The sequence below is a fragment of the Protopterus annectens genome, chromosome 15.part0 (assembly GCF_019279795.1).
Source record: "Protopterus annectens isolate FY-2018-M chromosome 15.part0, PAN1.0, whole genome shotgun sequence".
NCBI lineage: Eukaryota > Metazoa > Chordata > Ceratodontiformes > Protopteridae > Protopterus > Protopterus annectens.
The window spans coordinates 856932267-856951403 of record NC_056749.1 but is presented as its reverse complement, the minus strand read 5'-3'; positions in this window follow the sequence as shown (position 1 = coordinate 856951403).

Genomic DNA, 19137 nt, shown 5'->3' with positions numbered 1-19137 from the left:
TATATATATATATATATATATATATATATATATATATATATATATATATATATATATATATATATATATATATATATATATATATATATAGAGATATATATATATGTATATATATATATATATATATATATATATATATATATATATATATATATATATATATATAAATATGGATCTACTTTAGGTGTAGTGTTAATTCGATGTACTAAAATAGATCCATATATACATATATTTATATTGAATTTATATCCAAGATATATATATATATATATATATATATATATATATATATATATGCATCTGATCATCTCTCCCCCTAAATGTCATCATCTCTCTCTCTCTTATTTCAATAACACTCTCCTACCTTCTTCAACTGTCATGCCTGACTGTTGCATGTCTTCTCCACACAATCCATTGACCTCTTTGCTGGATATCCTTGCTTCCTCTTGATTTCTTCCTACCTATCCAAAATCTTCTTTACCACATTGCCTTCAGCTTTCATGCACATGTGTCTGAACTACTGTAATATGGTCTTTTTGAACTTATCAGTAATTGCACTTTGGCTTCTGCTCTGATGCCCTCAGTTCTTTGTGTGTCCCACAGTATGCATCCTACCACTCATCTTAGGCATGTTATCCATCACCTCTAGGTTATTTAGCTGGCCTGCCTTTACTGTACAGGATTCTGTACCATACAGTAGTACTGCCTGCACCACTGTTTTGTACACCTTATTTTTCAGCGTCTTTGCCATTCTTCTATAATGTACTACACCTGTCACTCTGTGTCACTTGGCTGCACCCCCATTGATTATAGCTTTGACCTCCTCATTCATCCCCTCACAGACTCTTGAAGCTGTTACCCTTTTCAACTATTTTCCCTTCTGTCTCAATTCTCAGCTTCTTCTGATTTCCCTAATTTGCTGATACAACCACTGTCTTATCTGTACTTAGTTTCATCCCATGTGCCTTCAGTTTTGCATTCCATCCCCCTATCCTTTGATGAAGTTCTTGCTTAGAGTCTGCCTGTAATGCTACATCATCTGCATACAGCAACTTTGTTGTCCTGTCCCTTCCAACGTGTTTGCTGATGTAGTCCATTACCAGTATGAACAGCAGTGGGGGCTTAGAGCTGAGCTCTGATGTACACCCTCTTCCACTGGGAACCCCTTTGTGAGACCAAACACTGCTCGTCCTTGAGTCAGTGGGTCTTTGTACAACATAGCCTGCAATAAGTCAACCAGCATTTTTGGGAATGTGAACCAGCTCATGACTACCCAAATCAGCTTTCTTGGGACCTTGTCTTATGCTTTTACCCCAAGTCTAGAAATGACCAGATGGACTCTTTCTGAAACTCCAGCATCTTCTCAACTATCTGTCATTCTGTAAAAATCAGGTTGATTGTGCTGCATCTTGATCTGAATCTGAACTCTTCTCCCACCTTAGTTTCTACTAGTCTGATTATTCATTTATCAGTCACCCTTTCCAGAGCTTTCATGCATTGTGACAGGAATTTGATACCTCTGCATTGTCCACATTTCAGAATGCCCCCTTTGTTCTAGCACACTAGCACAAGTATGCTTATTCTCCAGTCAACTGGAATATGCCTTTCTCTCCACACTGCTATGAGTAGCCACAGGAGCCATTTCTCCTCTATCTCATGCAGCATTTTTATCATATCTGCTGTGCCTGCTTCTTCCCCTGACTTCATTTTCCTTAAGGCTGTTCTTACTTTTTTAGGGTGGGATCCTCCTCCTCTTTCATTGTAGGCTGTGCCTGGCACAGTGCAGCTTCTGTGGGGTTTTCTCCATATAGAAGCTGCTACAAGTACTCCATCTGACTGCCTTTGACTTCCTTTGGACTGGTGACCAAGTTGTTGCTGGCATCCCTTATGAAGAGTGTGACTATCTTTCTTATCTTTCTGTCTTTGCCTTGGAACCTGATAGAGTTTCTTTGTAACATCTACCAAGTCACTTTCCATAAGCTGGTAGAGTGCATCTGATGCCTTGCTCTTTGCTATGGTAACTCCTCTCTTAACCTCTTTGTTAGCCAACCAGTATTCTTTCCTAGCCTTCTCCATAATTTGTATTTTCCATGTTTTCCTGCATGCCTTCATTCATTTGATAACTTTCTGGATGTCTGCATTCCACCACAAGCTTTTCATATGTGCCTTATTTCCATACATACCTGGCTCTGCTACATACCTGTTCTGTAATTCTCACACTTGCTGTTTTGAGGTGCTGCCGTTCTTCATCTTCCCCTATTTCTTCTTCTCCCTCTGAGGTGCTAGAACCATGAGTATTTCCTTGAACTCTTGTGTTTTCTCTCCAGTCAACTACTAGAGCTTCAGCCTGGTGTCTGTTAACCTTAGAGCCTTCTCTGACCACTGTTTGGAGCTGAATGTAGCAACCAGTGGCTTATGTTGTGGGCTGACTGTTTCACTGGGGATGACTTTGCAATCGCTGATTCTACTCCAATGCCCTTTCCTTATTAGGAGGAAATCTACCTGAGTTGCATGAAGGTCACTCTTGTATGTGGTCTTGTGACTGTCTTTCTTTCTGAACCATGAGTTGGCCACCATCAAACCATTTGTCAGATAGAAGTCTAAAATAGCATCTCCTTCCTGTTGGACTCACCTATGTGGACCCAAGTAGTCCTCATATCCTGTTCTGTCTGCCTCAACATGTGCCTTCAAGCCACCCATTATCAACACCAATTCCTGTTGTCCTGCTTTATCTAGTAGATCCAGCAACTACTGTCTGAATAAACTCTTTCCTCACTATCATAACCCTGCTTTGGGTCATAGGTTGAGATTATGAATACTTCCCTATCATTAGGGAGGAGTCTGATTGCCATGAGTCTGTCACTAATTCTGATGACATACCTCACTGTTTTCTGAAGCCTCTCCCTCGCCACAGTTCTCGCATAATTTCTAGTTTGTCCTACTGTAAAGTAGACTCTAGACCCCAAGTGACTTTGCTGCACTGCCCTTCCATCTAGTGTCCTGGATACATAGGATTTCCATCCTCTTCCTTACCATTGTGTCCATCCAATTCAAGGCTGCATCCTGTCAGTGAACCTACACTGAGTATAGCAATTCTTAGTCCATATTTGGCAACTTGATTGGTTTTACATCCAGCTTTATCTCAACAAGCCAGGGCAATAACTGACCAACAGGGCCACATACACCTTCCACTCTTAGCATGGATTAACTTGACCAAATCACCTATGGCCAGTTTTATACCACTGAGTGGCTAGCTGTGACACAGTCTGTGATCAGTGCTCTCCTATCCTAAGGATACTGTACAGATGATTCTCAAAGTAGTTGGTCTGTGCAACTCTTCACCCTATAGGGCATCATCTAGAGTCTGCACTGTTGCCCACAACTCCATTCTTGTTTTTTGGGATGTGGGGAGGAACCCCGCAGAGACCAAGGGAGAGCATGAAATCTCCAAATAGGCACTGCCTAGAGGTGAGGATTGAACCATATACGTTGTGCATGTTAAGCAAAAGCCCTAGTCATTATATATATATATATATATGGATCTACTTCAAATGACTGAAATCTCAAAATGCTGAATTTCATTTCACTGAGACCACAATACCTAATTGTCAAAATACTGAAAACTCATTTGACTGAGTCTCATTATACTGAAGGCTTAAAATGCTGAATTTCAAAATACTGAATTTTAAGCCATAAGCATGCACACTTACAACACCAATGACTACTTCTTTCCAAAGCTTAAACACTATTTATTTACCCTCTTAACAGAAACCAGGCAGTATAAAACCATCCTAGGTAGGGGCTGCACCCCCCACACCCCCCCAACTATATATACTAACTCCAGGATCACACTACAGTGGGGAAAAGGGCATATACCTTTTACTTACTTTGCAGTACTGTACACACTGCTACCACTGCCAGGAGTGCATGAAACATCTGCCATATTACTTTAGATACTTCCGCATTTAGAAACACAACACTGCTTTCTATGCTACTACTGGTATTCTGGCAGTCTGCACTTTAAGTTACAATAATATTTATTTTATCACAAGCAAGTCACAGGTTAAATGAAACACACATTATGTCTATGGCTTAAAATTCAGTATTTTGAAATTCAGCATTGTAAGCTTTCAATATAATGAGACTCAGTCAAATGAGTTTTCAGTATTTTGAAAATTAGTTATTATGGTCTCATTCAAATGAAATTCAGTATTTTCAGTTTTCAGTCATGTAAAGTAGACCCAATATATGTATACATACATACATACATACATACATATATATATATATATATATATATATATATATATATATATATATATACCCATATATCTGTGTGTGTGTAGACTGCGAAAGTCCGACTAGGACAGAGCCTATTTTCAGTGGAGGCCTGGGGAGAAATGTTCCAGACACATCTTTGGAATATATATATCTTGTATGCATATATCAATATAGTGGCTTGCTTTGTCAGTTTTGCTCATCACAAAGAGCAATAGGAAAGGCAAGAAATCCCTGGCTGATTGCAGGTTATACATTAGATAGTATGTTGTTGATAAACAGCAGAAAACTTAAAAGCATAAAATAAGAAGTTATGTTTGGGTGACATACCTCTCAACCTCTTAGCTCAAGAAACCTGGACAAAGCAAAAAATAATGGGGGGGGGCGGTCAAATGCACAAAAATAGGGACAGATTTTAAATAATCCTCTTAGAAACTTAGAAAGACAATAGAATAAATGGCTTTGCAGTAGCATGCATTTTCAGTGGATATGAAGTCTGAAACTCAAATGCCTGTCATTATTTAGTGACTTTCTATCCTCAATGATTTGCTACAAAACCACAATTTTGTGAGAAACAAAGCAAACATATCTGGCAAAAATCTGGACATTCTATGAAAATATGGACAGTTGAGAGGTTTGTTGAGTGAAACCAGCTACATTTTATTCCTGACCACAGCAGGCTTATTATGTGTGTTTTACTCTAACCCAAAATGATTTCTGGGAAGAAATCACTCTTAACTTTGAGTGAAAGATGATGTCTTTGACAGGGTAAAACTAATACACTGCAAAAGAAAATTGACTGAGAAATATTGTTAGTGCCAAATTTGCCTTTTTTATTTGTGAAGGTAATGAGTGTCTTCCCTACCTGGGGATTTGCTACTATTCATGAGTCATGCTGAAGGCTTTAAAAGGAAATGCTTTTGAACCTTGGGCACTTTTTGGACCAGATTTGTGAGCCTTATACTGTATGGACTATGCTTAATGGCAATGAAGACATTTGGAATTACTTTTTCACACAAAGATATGTGCACTGTTTTGAAGACTGCATTTCATTAAAGCTTTCTGTTTCTTCCTGTGTTGCCAAAGGACAGCACAGTTATCATTATCTCCCTTGTACATAAAACCATGCCGAACATTAACAAATGATGGCTAAGAGTGGTTTTGTGACTACTATAGAACCAAAATACAACATTTAGCAGAGAGATACAATGGGCAGTTTTTGATCCCTGTCATTAACCTTCTATAAAGCAGAACAGATTGTGTTACAAAAATAAATGAACAGTGTTTTTATGTGCTTTGAACTGGGGGAGAAGATATACACTTCCCAGTAACCAAGAACGATGTTAGAAAAGCCCTATTATAATCCCAATGATTCATCAAGCTCCATGCAAGAATAGTGTTATTCTTGCACTGAGCATATTCATGAGGACGTGCTGCTGTCTATACCAGATGGTGACGAAACAAGAACGAGTGCACTCTAGAATTGCCCTACGGCAATTCTAAAGCTAGTAATAGTGTCCACAGACACTATCACAAGATAAGTGTCCATGGACAAAATACATAATCACAGCCCCCCCAACAACATAAAACCAACTGTCCAGATTATCACAAAATGTACAGAGCATTCCCTCATATTTTGGCCTTTTCTTCATGTCTGTGAAAGCAGTGGGATGATCTAAGGGGATAATTATGTTAAAAATTTAAGGGATTATTATTGGGTTATTGGGATGATCTTAAACTTTTTAATTTTTTTTTCCATCCCCAGTAAAGTTTAAGCATAGCTGAGTGGGTGTGCACTTAGAGCAGCTATGCTCAGCTTGGCTTTAAGCTAAGTAGAAATGTAGAGCCAAAATGGTGGAAATGAAACAGTGTAGTGGTTAGAACTTTTGCTTAGCATGCAGTCATTCACGGTTCAAGCTCCAATGCAGTTCATTCATTTTTATTTGTGAAAACAGCAGTAAAAGTATATTTATTAGAAATACATAGTGAATAATATATATTTGTTTACCAGGGTAGTATAGCAAGTCCAAATGTGAGGTTTCAGTGTAGTACAGATGTGAAACCCCCATATAAACACAAGTGTCCCCATACAGTATATCCACAAAAAATGTAATGGAATGAAACTGCATAAAATGATAATAATAATAATAATAATAATCATAATAAGTAATAATACTAATGACAGTTCATAAAATAACAGCTGAGCAATGCTAAACTGAGCTCAGCTGTGCTGTAAGCATTGCTGAAATTTGTATGTTTAGCAAGAATTAGCATAGCTAAGTGGATCTGCACCCTGGTAAGCAGTGCTTAGCATTTACCCCTTTAAGCAATGCTTATCTTTGCTAAGTGGGCTTGCCCAGTGCTTAGCTTAGCTCAGCATATTTAAAACTGTCCAATCATGGCAAAGAGTGGGAAATCAGCCCTACTTATACCTTACAGGCAGGAATACAGCTCATAACCAGTTGTAGCTCCCCACTGTAGGCACTGTGGCTGGTGTTGGTGAAGGTGTGCACTTTTGGGCATAGGGCTGGAGCATTCAGGAATCCAGAGTCATGGGTCAGACTCCTTGTAGAAAACCATGACATGAGACTGCTGCAGGACCGGTACCAGGGCAACCAGTATAAAGCAGAGGCCTGGGAACATCTCACCACCAGTGCCATTGGCATCCTTTGGGCTGGTGAGCAGGTCTGTCACCACTTTGCTGACTTGAAGCAGAGCAAGACAGAGCTCTTGGACCAGTAGGTCAAGATGCCTGGGCGGGGAATGCTCCAGGCGTGTGTAAGTCTCAGTCACAAAAAATATTTTTCAAAGTTCAGCCTGTGTATGTGATGAATAGGTATGCATAAATGCTTTTTCTTATCTTCTGTACAGCTGCAGATGTGAGGGCTGCGAACTTGGACCTTCACACCAGCAGGTTAAGGCTGCATCATGAGGATGGTGAGTAGCAATCTAGCTTGTAGTATTCAGGGCAAATAAATAAAAATGAGTATTATGTCACCTTGCAGTATTTAAAAATGGGCATGGCTTGTACTGAAGAAACAAGCCCATAGGAGAGTAATACTGACATACAGGTTATATATCAATACAATTGTAAGTACTTGTCAATAAAAGTCACAACCCCAGACTGGTTGTGTTTACTTTTGTATTGTATGAATTGAAATGTGCACAGTTTAGGTTCATAGGTTCATACTAGGCTATCTGCCCTAGGGAATTTTTTAGCCTAGCCAGAGTGTGTTTGGCTTTCACCACCCATTTTAAATTAATTCTGCTATGCCCTTTTTGAGGTTAGTATACTGTGCCTCTGTCTAACAGTGACACAGAAGTGATACACGGGGTAAACCTATGATCCCCCATCCACTCATCAAGATTCCTCTTGAAGAGAGTCAATGAGGGACTCTGCCTAACCTGGACTGGGATTTTATTCCAGAGTGAAGGGAGCCTCTGGGTTATGAATCTGTCCCTCCAGCATGTCCTATTTATTTCAGTGCTGAGGTTCAAGTCTCTCGAGCGCGTAGCTTGATGGGATTTGGATTTTCTGAGGTACAGCATGTCCATTAATTCTGGGTTGGACATGGCTTTATACATCAGGTGCAGATCGCCTCTGAGCAGGCGGTATGCCACTGAGTAGAGCTGGAGTTTCTTTAACTGGGCAGCATATGGCATCTGTTTGAGCCCTTTGATCTTCTTGGTGAGGTACTTTTGGGGTCTTTCCAGTTTATGCATAGAAACTATAGCTCTGAAAGTATTAAAGAATCAAGGCTCATCTGACAAAGATTGTGGAGTTGTAAAACATGAGCTAGTCAGAAAATAGTTAAACAAAAGACAGCAATTTTTCAATAGCTCATTCTGATGGAACACAACTTGTATTTTTAGCACAAACAGGCACTGTTCCATTCCGGGAGTGGTAGTAAGCTGTATGCATAATTTCATCTAGGATTTTGTGAATATGTATAGAAACAATCAGGTGGTGTTAACAGAAATTTCCTCCACAGGTCTGCCAGTTAAGAAAATGTATAATGTAGTTATAAGAAGGCTGTAGTTATACTGTGTCCAACAGCCACTGTCCAACCCCAAGGCTGCAAATGACAGCAAGATAAGTATATACACCAAGTTGTCTCCCCCAAGAAATGTTCCTCAAGTGTCATGCTGTCACAGTTAGTGGTCACTGCTGCCAACAACAAGGGTGACCTATAGAAATCAAGGCAGAGTATGAGAGTAGCACACACACACACATGCACACACACATCATATGAGTTTACATATGTAACCCTGACTATGTGAAGATGTGTAGAAACAGTCAGGTAGTGTTAACAAAAATTTCCTCCACAGGTCTGCCAGGTAAGAAAAGGTATAAAGTAGCTATAAGAAGGCTGTAATTATACACTGTGTACAAACATATCACTGCCCAACCTAAAGCCATAGATTGTTGTTAAGTGAGGTAATACCTGTAGAGTAATGATTAGAGCAATGTTCATTAAAGTTGTGAGCACTTCAAGCATATACAGTTGTTAATTGACATCTCTCTCTCCCCCACCTTATCTGCACCAATAATCTAAACACATAAATCAATGGGTATGTTTTTCACCAAACCTATTGTTGGGATATGTGTCCTATTGTTCTTCAAATATTGAAATATTTTTCCATTAATGTTCCCTGTTCAGATACTATGATTGGTCGCCTGGTGCTATCAATGTAACCTGCATGCCGTTATAATGGCCACTTTGGTTCCATATATGCATGTGTTCTGTTTGCTATGCAACTCTTCCAAATCTGTTGTTTTATGTTAATAGGAATACTCACAATATAACTAATCCTGGAATGTGTTTTTCATTACTAAACCAACATATGTTCTAAAATTGCAACACCATAGCATGTGCGGAAAGGCCGATTCCAGCAAATCCGCCTCTCCTGCCTCATCTGGCCATGGCACCGGGCCCCAGAATGTCTGGGACCCACCCTGAGATCTCCTCATCTGCTGGTCCTGCACCACCTTCAGGTTGAACCACCTCAGGGGATGGGCCCCCCCCCCCCCGGGTACCGGCATGGACAGGATCCTGTCACCCAAAGCCAGGTCCAGGGTCTGGTGCATAGCGAGCTCTGCAAGGAATTTGGAGATCTACTACACCATCTTGAGGACTGCGTGGCACATCTAGATGGTCAGCCTGCCCCTTCTGCTCAGCCTCCAGTACAGCCACCTTTGGGGCCATGAAGGTGCAGTGGTGACGTGGAGACCTCAGTCACACTGTATCCATTTGGGGGCTCATGGGCATTTGATTGCCAACCACCCCTCCCCATCCAACTTGTTTACCTCCCACATGTGCCATATACCATCCATATCTGCTGTCTTGTCTGTCTCCTACTCAACCTACCTCCCCAAATATACATAATATCCTTCCCCAGCATCCCACTCTCATCTTACAAAAAGGAGCGATCTGTTCCCACAAAAAAATGTCACCCCATACATAGCTGTCCATTTCGCACACGTGTCCACTGGAATGGGTAGGAATAATAGATTTGCATGAATATTGGGCCAAAATAATCAGAAGAACATTAATGTTAATACTGACAATTCTACAGATTTTGAACTTGCTTTTATTATCAATTTTAGTGGTGATGCAGGTGTAATTTTGAAAACAGTTGAAAAAGAATGGAATAGGCTATTTCTGATTTAAAGATTTTAGATACCTCTTTCAAGTGTGTGTTTAGGAAAGGTTCTAACATCAAAAATATTATATATGTTAGATAGGTGGTAAAGTTTATCCATTTGAATGCAATAAACAAGGAACTTCTAAATGTGGGCACTGTTCTCTGTGCCCTTTTATACAACAAGGGGAAAGTTTACATTTGGCAGCTAGAAACAAGAAGCGTATGTGCAAAGGTTATGCTACATGTGACACCAGTGGGGTAGTTTATTTAGTTGTTTGTAAAGGATGCACAAGTTTCTATGTAGGAAAAACTGAAAGAAAATTGTGTAAAAGAATATATGAACACCTATATGAAATGAGAAATCATAATAATAGCAATGCCCTATATAGGCACAACATTGGTTGTTCTCGGACATCCTTTTCTTTCTTTATTTTGGAAATAGTGACAAAAGATATGAGAGGGGGAGCTTGGGAATTATACATTGAATACAGGGAACTTTTTTGGCAGGTGGTACTAGAGGCAAATAAATTCCCGGGGATGAATGATACCATTTCCATTGCTCCAGTATTGAAATTGAGAGTAGCAAAACTTTAATTCCAGTTCTTTTTACTTAAAAACATCTGTACCAAGTATATACATATTGGTTAATAAATTTGCATCTTATACTTTTTATGCATACATTCTATATACTTTTTATGTATGGTTTTATATAAATTTTATATATTTATTGACATATTTATATTATATTGTATAATACAGTTGTATAAGAATGTTTTTATCTATGTTTAATGTTGGCAAAGCAGGTCAGTATTTTTATGTTAATGTGTCTTTAAATAATGAATTGCTTTAGGTATTTTGAATGTTATATTAATTGTGATAGGATAAATTTAATTGACTGTGCTATTTAAGATTTAACTTTTTTATGGCTTTTATCTGATGAAGTAAATTCATGACGAAAATGTATGGTATTTGGAGCGTTTATGTGTATGAAGCCTCTGTGTCTGAATAAAACGTATCAACGATATTTTGGGTCTGTGTTTCTTCCAGGTGCCTGTTTTTGTGTTCTGTGGAATCAGTCAGGTCTTCTATATAAACATGTCTATATGTATGGAGATGCATATATGTGGACACATCTATACATAATATATACATATATATATATATATATATATATATATATATATATATATATACATCTGAAATATATCTACATATATGCATACACATATATACAGAAATGTAAATAAATACATACATAAATGTATGTAATATTACATATGAACACTAGAAGTCTAAATCTGAAACTGCATTCACTGGAAGCTCTCCTGAAAATGGAGAACATTGACATCTGTGCTGTTAGAGGGACCTGGTTAAAGACAGCAAAAAGCACCCCATGCACTACCAGGCTGTAACTCATTCCACACCTTTTGGCTGCAGAGCTTGGACTGAAACTCCAAAGGTGGTGGTATTTCCATATTCATAAAGGATGTGTACACCTCCAGACTGGTAGCCCAACATAATGCATCAGAGATACTTCAGGTGCAGTTAACATTGGGTAAGACAGTGATTCAGGTCGTAGCCTGCTATAGGTCCCCAACCATGTCACAGGACTCACACTCCATGTTCTTAATCACCCTGGAGAATATCAGTGTCCAACTTAATACTCTCATACTGGTTGACTTCAACTACCCCAACATAAATTTGGAAAGCTACTCATGAACCAATGCACTTGCCCAACGTTTCCTGGAATTCATTAATTCCAGTGGCCTGGACCATCTCGTTCCTACACCCTCTACAGGTAGCCGCATCCTTGACCTGGTCATTACTAAAAAGGGCGACTGTTACTGTGCACCAATAGTCAAGTCCTCCCTTGTTAGATCTGACCACAAAGTCATCACCTTGGTAATCCACATCCCTCCAACCCCCCCTGCAAATGTACCCACCCTGAAAAGCCTTCCCAAAGCTAACTTTGGCCTCCTAAAAACAGAGGTGGCTAACCTCACACCACCCATGCAAATGGACACTAGTTGCATGACTGCAAAATTAAACACCAATGCACTCTGAACACTTACACAAATGCATGGATTCTGCCATACCCAAAATAACCAAGATGGTCTCCTCCAAAAAAAGAAAGCCAATCTTGTGGTCCCCTGCCATAAAGAAACTGTACAACAGCAGGAGGAAACTGATATGGAATAAGGTGAACTCCCAAGACTGGAATAACCCCCTTATCAGCCTCAACAAAAAGTTGAGATCCTTCATCAAATACTCTAAAGCTAGTTGTGAAAACAGAATTGCAGCACATAGTAAAGACAACCACAAGGCCTCCTAGAGTTATGTAAAGAATCTTCATGGCAATACCAACATTTGCTCTGAGGTGCTGAGCAATGGTACCTCCTAGACTGAGCTGACAGATATTGCCAATATACTGGCCGACAGAGTCAGTGCCAACTTTACCCCTCCCTCCCCCCAAAGGACCAATCGCACTACCAGTACACTGCCAGGTACCCAATATTACTGCTGCACAAGTTAAAACACCACTGTCCAAGGCCAAGGATACAGCTTCTATGGGACTTGACAATATCCCTGGCTTTTTTCTACAGAAACTACAGAGTGACCTGGCACCTCAGCTGTGTGCCTTATTCAATCACAGCCTCATCTCAGGCTTTGTCCCTATCAAATTGTGCACTGCTACAGTCACCCCTCTCCACAAAGGAGGAGCGACTACACACCATGGGAACTATTGCCCCATTAGCCTGACAAGTCTGTTATGCAAAGCTATGGAATGCATCATCATGTACCTAATAAACAGGAATATGGAAATCTCCATACTCAGGATCCCACACAGTTTGATTTGGTGAAGGGTAGGTCATGCCTGCTCAATCAACCTCATCAACTTCTTTGAGGCAGTCACCTGAGCTGTGGATGAATGCAAGGTGGCTCATACAGCCTTCACTGATCTGGCCACAGCCTTTAATAACATTCTCCACTCAGGAATCATGCAAAAACTCACTAAGCCAGGCATCAACCCCTATATCACTAGGTGGTTTGCAAACTGGTTCACAGATAGAACTCACAGTGTGAAAATAGCTGGCTCCAAGTCAGACTGCTGAGCAGTCATAACTGGAGTCCCACATGGTTTTGTCCTGGGTCCTCTCCTGTTTGGTATCTACCTCTCTGAAGTCCATGCCAACATGAAGGGACTGTGGCTGACAAAGTTTGCAGACAATTGCAAGTTGGGAGCTATTATTAACTACTCAAGTGATATTGGCATCTTACAGAAAGGCGTCACTGAGACCAATTACTGGTGTCAGAGCCATGGCCTTAAGCTCAATGTCAGAAAATGTGATGCCATCCTGTTTGGGAAAAACCCTGTCCCCATGAATTACTACATCGATGAATACAGAAGGTTTCACAAGAGATCTGGGTACACAGGTTGATAGCAATGTCTCTTTTGACCACCACATTGCCACTGTGGTCAGAAAGTCTTTCTATGTGGCACATCTCATTACTGACTGTTTTGCATCCAGGAAGGAAGTGGTCATTGTTCCTCTGTACTCTTCTTGACAGAGTGACACAGTTTGTTTCAGCATACATATCCTGATGGATGTGAGGTATGACAATGAAATTTATGTCATCATTTACTGAGAACAATCATCATATCATCACAGTGATTTACCAGAGAAATGGGAATAATCTGTAAAACAGACCAGACATATGAGCAATAAACCTGGACATCCTGAAACAATCCAGCCAGTTGACAGGTATGCTCAGAACCCCTTACTGAAATGAATCTGGACCAAGGCTGACAAAGTGGTAGGTGGAAGCCATGAAAATGGGGATGTATCTGAAGTACTGGCATAGATAAGCTAACCCAGTTGCTGCAGTAACACCCTCCTGTGTGCTCTAACATATATTTAGTGAAATAGCATCAACTAATTGAAATAGGAAATCTGCTATGGGTAATTACACATGCATTTGGAAATATATGAGGCACTACATGGATGTAAGAACACTAAAAAACAAACACCAGTGTGAAAGTGCATACCCACAACCAATATCACCACACTCACAATCACATTCCAGTAAGTCAAGTGAACAGTAGAGTATACGGAATGTTTGAACAAATACATCATTATTTGCACATGCACACTAGCCCTACATATACTGGCCCAATTCTCAGTGTAGTCTGAATCCTAACCATGGTACAGGACATGTCTCAGTCTGCCCCTACATACACAAGCAGCCAACAGACCAGCAGAAACTGGAGCATAATGCACAGTCAGATGAAAAAGGAGCCATAACACTTACATCTACCCCCCTACATACACAGTCCAAATAATATGTACACATGACATGTGTACACAATCCTGACAGTCTGTCAACAATGGCCAGACATACACAGACCTCACAAATGTACAGTTCACCTCAGAATATACAGGCTCAGGACTCATATCTATGGCCTTTCCCTGACATGTGTGTGGGTCTGCTACATCACTGGGATGGTAGCAGGAATGAAGGCAAGAAATAATTATCCTAAATACATCTGAGCCTCATTGACATCTGTACAAAGCCTGACATCATTTGGGGACAGAGGCACAAACACAGAGGTAGATTGGACATATTGCTGTCATACATTGAGATAGCTGCTGATGTTACTGGGTTTGTTGTAGCATATCCTTTCTAGGAATATGACGTCAGTAATACCAATAGATGTGAGTATTTACTGACTGCATTTCCCAGGCCCGACTGATTTTTTAAGGACACCAACTGTCTGGGGAACAGACAAAACATAACAGGCAAACATGTGGCCAATCTGTGGACAGCATGCCAGTGGAGAAGTATGTCAGAGACATATCACTGTCAGATGTGAAGTCACTAAATGCATGTCCACACAAACCCTGACAATCAATCAAACCACCATGTGTATAACAGCACTGATGACATAGAATCTGTTCACTATTCTGGTGATATGTCCCATGTGTTGTTGGGCTGTTCCCAAATGTCCTGTCCTGTGATGTATTCCCACCTACTGTCTGTGAATGTGTAGCCCACCACCTCTGTAATGTCCCTCACACAGGCAAGGAAAAGGGCCAAGGCCCACATGAAGGAATGTCCCATACATTGGAACTAGCAGCAGTGGCCAGGCCCACAGCACAATACTATGTGGGCACCTACATAGTTGTATGGCCTTAGCAATACCTGACATCTGCACACCTGCACAGAGGACAGACAGAAAGTAGATAGGCAACAGGTTATGCAGTAGGATGAATGTTTTGAAGGATAGAAGTCTGAAACTGAAATGTATGCCATTACTACATGACAGCAGTCTTCAATGACATGGCCAAAAAACATACTACTCTACAGTTAATATAATAATACTGTGTTAATATTCAACAGGAGGTAGATAGCAACATGCAGCTCAAACACCAATAACAAGATAGTGTAGTACTAAGAGTCCCAGCTTTGCATGTAGGGGTGCACTGTTTGAGTACTACAGCAGGCAATCTAATTTCACATGGAAAAGTAATGCTAAAAGTACTATTTTAATAAAACAATATGTTTTTAATTATTTATGTCAACCAGTGCACTGTAGCTGGTGTAACAAGCAAGTGTGAGTGCATATAACATTTGATACTACCCATGTATAAAAAAAAATGAAAACAGAAAAAAGAAATGTGATACTACTCATGTATACCCAAGTGTCCCATACAGTATATTCACACCTCTTGACAGCACATAGAAACATGTTATGTACAGGAAATTAAATACACTTATTAAATGATGTCATTACTCTATTTTATCAGCCTGGAATGTGAGTGATGGTTACCAGGGCTGAGCTCTCCTTAGCTGGTTTAAGTATTGCTTAAATGTGAATGCTAAGCAGATTTGCGCACTTGGAACAATCGCTAAGCGCAGCCTAAATGGTGTAAGTGCCTATTCATTTAACCGTGTATTATCATCACTTACTGTTGTGCAAACCGGCACAAACCCACTTAAAGCCACTTAAAACTGCCTTAATCACTCTGTATCCAACAGCTCTTGTTCTGTCTAGCAAAAAAATAAACAGTCCTAGCAAGTCTTGAACCCAGAAACCTGTATATTACAGCAGCAGCAATATACCAATAAGCCATCTGAGCTTTAAGTCGTTGGGATGTTTTTTTCAAACATACCATGCATTACAGCCAGTTTACAATAGGGAAGAGACACTGTGTAATCAGGAATGATTGGTATTTACATATATATATAAAGAAACATATACATATAGAGAGAGATAGACAGATATGTATGGAGAAACATATGTGTTTGACACTATGTCGATATATTATCAATAAATACTGAGGTGTGTGTGTATATATATATATATATATATATATATATATATATATATATATATATGTGTGTGTGTGTGTGTGTATGAAAATATATACATATATATTTGCATACATGTCTCTAAACACCCATACAAAGATAATTCTGCTGATAGACCACCCATAACTGGGGCAGCATGCACAGTTGGATACAAAAGGACTCATGACACTCACATCTGCCCCCCCACCCCACAGTACAAATAATAAGTGAACAGTACACTGCTACCAAACCATGATAGGTCATACACAATGGCCAGACATTCAACAACCTCTTAGCAAATAAACTAACATGATGACTGAAAATAGTAAAGTGAAATACCATCAGCCAGTAATTCAGACAGGTTTATTATACTCTGATGTCTTGGCCAAAGCCTTCAAGGAGTAAAACATTACAAGACGTGCTTGCCTTACATACAAGAAGTAATTAAAACTTAATTACATTTAAATACACAGCCTCCAATTACACTCCTCTTTTAACTCCCTAGCGGATGAAGTATCGCATTTAAAAATATAAATTGATTCTGCACATAGCAATTGTTCTTTTATGAATGTTTCATCAAATTGAGAAACAGACTATTTCCAAAACAGTACCTTGTAACCCACTACTGTCACCATGGTGAAATTCATTCAAATGTACAGCTATAGAACCATCTTCTTTCTTATCAATAATATGTCTCACATGTTCTAACAGCCTAGTTTTAAGACACTTGTCACTCTCCCCAACATACAATATGTTACAAGGGCGTTTAAGAGCATTCTCTATATACCGACCTCTTGAATGTGCAGACTTCCACATGTTGTCCAGCCTTTCCCCTCAGCAGGAATGACAGCACTAAATAATGATAGAACATATACCTATCAAACTCCTACTGTATGACATCTGGACAAAGCCTGACATAATTGGGTGACAGAGGCCCAAACACATGGCCGCACTTGAAATATTGCTGTTATACACTGAGAATGTTGCTGGTGTTACAGGGTTTATTGTAACATATCTTTTCTGAGGGATATAAAGTCAGAAACACAAATGGATGTTAGCATTTATGGATTGCAATCACCAGAGTATGCTACTGATTTGCCAAGGACAACACCTGTCCGGGTAACAGACAAACATAACAGGCAAACATCTGGCCATTATGTGGATGCTCCTATAATTGAGAGCTATGCAGACACAGAACTTTGACAGACTGAAACCCATGCAGAAGTAGCACGTTCAGACAAACCATGTTAAACTAGCTGTATTCAAACATATAAAAGCAATACTCGCATTCTGCCCCTAAGTCTTGAACCTTCTCCACCATTTAGTTGGCATGTCTCCACAAGTCTTGTTGTAAGAGGTATTAGCTCACACACCTCCAGGATGTCTTCCTCACAAGTAAGGGAAAGGGCCAACGTCCACATGGAGTACTCAATTATAGGAGCGTGCTGTCATGACATTGGCTATTGGAATAACTACACAGCTGCTCTGCATGCATTTAGCAACTGGGGAACACCAACTGGTGTACAGGCCATCACATGGTCATGAGCATAACCTACAAAAGACAAACTGCCAGTTATTCAAAACACCTCTGTCACAGACAGTTAATTACTTCAAAGCTGATCCAGTTTGAAAAAATAGAAAAGATATATCTCTGAAAACTCCAGGAAAAAATAAGGCATGTGAAACAAGTAAGGATGTAATTGAATGCAGTAGGTGGTCTGTAATAATGGAAAATAGGGGTTTGAAAGAATGTGTTTCTTAACAAGACTTGCTGTACTGATGTACTGCTGAACAGCACTGATGGCCATAGCATGTGGCTGTGTCTGTAGTGACATAAATCACAGCTCAGGCCCCTGACTTACCCTAGGAAAGGACAGCTGACATTTGGCATCTACTGGAGTGTCTGTCAAAAACCACTGACTGTGCCACTGCTAGACTAGCTACTGGGATGTTGCACATATCCATATGTTACCTGTGCATAGAACTATGATACACATTTTCTCTTGTAAATATAACAGAATTATACAGAGCATGTGCAGAGTAAAGTACTGTTGCAGAACTGTATGTTGAAATACATGTGATATAGTGACTTAATACCATTCAACTGTACAGTCTCATAAGTACATGTGTGCCTATCTGTAGTCACTTTCACATAGACTTGTTTTATGTTAGGCAAACCATTGTCAAGTGTGTTAACTATGACATCGTAACATAATAGCCTGGATATGAATGTGGGACATCCTCCAGGTTAGCACTGTGATAGCAAAGCCTACTGTGCAATCAACTTACTTATCTATGCATGCAAATAAGTTGTGCATGTTCTACTTGTGTGTAATATCAGTTTCTGTGCATACAACAGACATAAATGTTTACAGATACTGGTTGTTGCATTGCCATGACAATGCTATGGATAGTAGAATAGGCATGATTATCAGGTTATAATCAGAGAAGTGTGCAACTGAGTTATGATCCTCTGTCCATGCCTACCACAAACAGCTATCTCAACACCTGCATACAGTGGATATCAAGAGTGTACACACTGCTGTTGAAATGCCAGGTTTGTGTACTATACAGCAGTGAGACCACAGAAATTCTTGTCAAAACATTTCCCACCTTGAATGTGACCCATAATCTGTACAATTCAATTGGCAAGCAAACAAATCTGTTAGGGGAGTAAATATTAAACATAAGAAATGTACTATAAACTGTCTGCATACATGTGCACACACATAAAACACTACTTGGTTGATGCACCTCTTGCAGTAATCACAGCATTCTCTTTCTGGTTATACACATGCCATCAATTAACAAGACTCTGATTAACCTAACTAATGTTCAACTGTCCTAGTAGGATACATTTGA